Below are 2,840 nucleotides of genomic sequence, written 5' to 3'. Positions count from 1 at the left end.
TTCCTCCTCCTCCTCCTCCCACCCCTCCTCCTCACTCTGTCCTCTCCCTCCCCTTCCTACTCCCACCCCCTCCCCCTCTTCACCTCCCCTTCCTCTACCTCCACCTCCCCGTCCCTCTTCCCATCCCCCTCCTCCTCCCACCCCTCCTCCTCACTCTATCCTCTCCCTCCCCTTCCTCCACATCTACCTCCTTTCCCTCCTTCCCTTCCCCCTCCCAACCCCCCAACCCCCTTGTAGACGAGCGAGCTATGCACTGACCTCTTATTCTCAAGGACCCTAACTCTCTCCCGTATGCCCTTATATAACATCGGCTTTATTCCCTTATTGTCTATGGGTGTTTTCCCCTTTATCACGTATTGGTACTATCACACTACATCGCCAATGGTCTGGCAGTTCTTCGTACTTATATATATCATAAGTTTTGAATCTCGTTATAAATCAGGTTATTTACCCTAAACTAGTATGTATATATGTATATAAGTATATGTATATGTATATATATATATATATATATATATATATATATATATATATATGTGTGTGTAAACATATGCATATAAGATCATATTTGAATATGTAAAAAGAAAAACATTTGGCAAATGCTGTCACTATTTCTATATTGAGTTCATTTTCATTATTCTGGCCTTTAGTGCAACTCTTCTCAATATTAAGAACAACGATAATCATTCAAACTTATAAGGTAACTCTTTGTTTTGTTTTGTACATTACTATTCAACATCATATACTTAAGTGCAGCAACAACATTGTTTGATGTCAGTTGCATCATTTGCTTCTTTCCATCAGTATTAGTTTGAGACTTGGAATTAATGTAGATTGCATAAAATTCAATGTCCGAACCCCTGGTGGGACTCGAACCCACAATCCTTGGCTTAGGAGGCCAATGCCTTATCCATTGGGCCACAGGGGCTGTAGAAATATATTTACTAAAACATGTAGAAAACACACACATAAACACACTCATACGCACACACACACACACACACACACACACACACAAACACACACACATACACACATACACACATACACACAAACACAAACACACACACACACACACACACACACAGATGCATATTACTCCGACATGCAATAAGCATTTCCTTTGCTTCTGTGCTTGAATTATAGCTCTCTGGTAAAAGTATATAGCCTCATTTTGAACTACAGTATGTCGTAAAGAAAAACTGCTTTATGAAATCCTATAATAATTTCCATGTTTTCGTTATTTTGCCCATGTTGTTATCAATGGTTTCTCATGGAAGCAGTAGTGCTGTTAATGTGTAATATTCTTGTAAGGTTATTCAGACATCAGGGAATAATAAAACATATTTTCCGTTTACGTAATTGTTGATATAAAAGCAACAGAGGAATATGAATTACAGGTCTTCGTTATATGAGTTGTTGATTTATACACAAACACACACACATACGAACACACAGATAGGGAGGGAGAGAGAGAGAGATAGAGAGAGAGAGAGAGAGAGAGAGAGAGAGAGAGAGAGAGAGAGAGAGAGAGAGAGAGAGAGAGAGAGAGAGAGAGAGAGAGAGAGAGAGAGAGAGAGAGAGAGAGAGAGAGAGAGAGAGAGAGAGAGAGAAAGAGAGAGAGAGAGAGAGAGAGAGATCGGTAAGCATCTATACACACAAACACAATATACAAATAGACATTGACACACACACTCATAAACACACACACACACACACAACCACGCACACATACGCATACATACACACCATCTACCTCAAACATTTCCCTCACCTACCCTCTTCTTTTGATATCCCCCCCCCTTCCTCCTCTCTCCTCTCCTCCCCTCCCCCCTCCCCTTCCTTTAAAACAACGCCACGATCTTTCAAACGACTGTTTTCTTCCTCTTGTTTTTTTTCTTCTCTTCTTCTTCTTCTTCTTCTTCTTTCTCTTCATTTACTCACCCTATTCTATTCCACGCTCACCTCCTATTCGTCCTCTTCCTCTTCCTCCTCCTCCCACTCCTTCTCAAACTGGCGTATTCCCTCCCCTCCTCCTCCCCTCCCATCCCCTCCTCATCCTTTTCCTTTATCTTTTTCTTTTTCGTCATCTTGTTACTTTCACTATTCTCCTCATCATGACCCTGTCCTCTCCCTCTCCTTCCTCCTCCTCTTCCACCTCTCCCTCTTCCTTCCCCTCCTTCTCCTCCTTCTCCTTCTCCTCCTACCCTCTTTTCTTCATCCCCTCCTCCTCCTCCGCCTCCTCTTCCTCCCCCTCCCCCTACCCTCTCCCTCCCCAATCCTATCCCTCCCCAATCCTCCTCCTCCTCCTCCTCCTCTTCCTCCTCCTCCTCCTCTTCCTCTCCCTCCCCTATCCTTTCCCTCTCCCTCCCCAACCCTCCCCCCCTCCCCCTACCCTCTCCCCCTTCCCAATCCTCCCCCTCCCCTCCTATCACCCCTTCCCCAATCCTCCCCCTCCCCAATCACCCCCCTTCCCAATCCTCCCCCTCCCCTCCTACCACCCCCTCCCCCCTCCCTCCCCCCTCTTCGCAACGACAAACACACCCCTTCTGTAGACGGGCGAGGGAGACGCTGACCTCTTAAACTCAAGGACAGTGAGCTTAAGTCTTACCAACATATCAACATATCATTTGCAAGAGAAGACAATTACTAAGGGAAGGAACGTGTTTCACCGGCACTCCACACTGGCCTGGCCTGGCTACAAGACCCTGGTGCTTGGCAAAGGTGCTTTTGAAAGCGATCTGTTGCGTTACTCGTTTGCGTGGACGGGGCGAGAGCGAGAAGAGGGAGAGGTGGGAGAGATGGAGGTAAATAGGATGGATAGATATATAGGACTTGTA

The 2,840-nt window shown here is 45.4% G+C and overlaps 1 non-coding gene across 1 annotated transcript; it reads right to left on the bottom strand.

Moving 5' to 3' along the window:
* Positions 1–855: 855 nt before the first annotated feature.
* TRNAR-CCU (transfer RNA arginine (anticodon CCU)) lies at positions 856–928 on the bottom strand. The gene has a single exon. It is a non-coding gene; the product is annotated as a tRNA-Arg (tRNA).
* Positions 929–2,840: the final 1,912 nt, after the last annotated feature.

Source organism: Penaeus japonicus, unplaced genomic scaffold (genome assembly GCF_977035675.1).
Source record: "Penaeus japonicus unplaced genomic scaffold, GWHDUDI00000001_assembly GWHDUDI00000013, whole genome shotgun sequence".
Lineage (NCBI taxonomy): Eukaryota > Metazoa > Arthropoda > Malacostraca > Decapoda > Penaeidae > Penaeus > Penaeus japonicus.
This window is presented reverse-complemented; position numbering and strand designations above follow the sequence as displayed.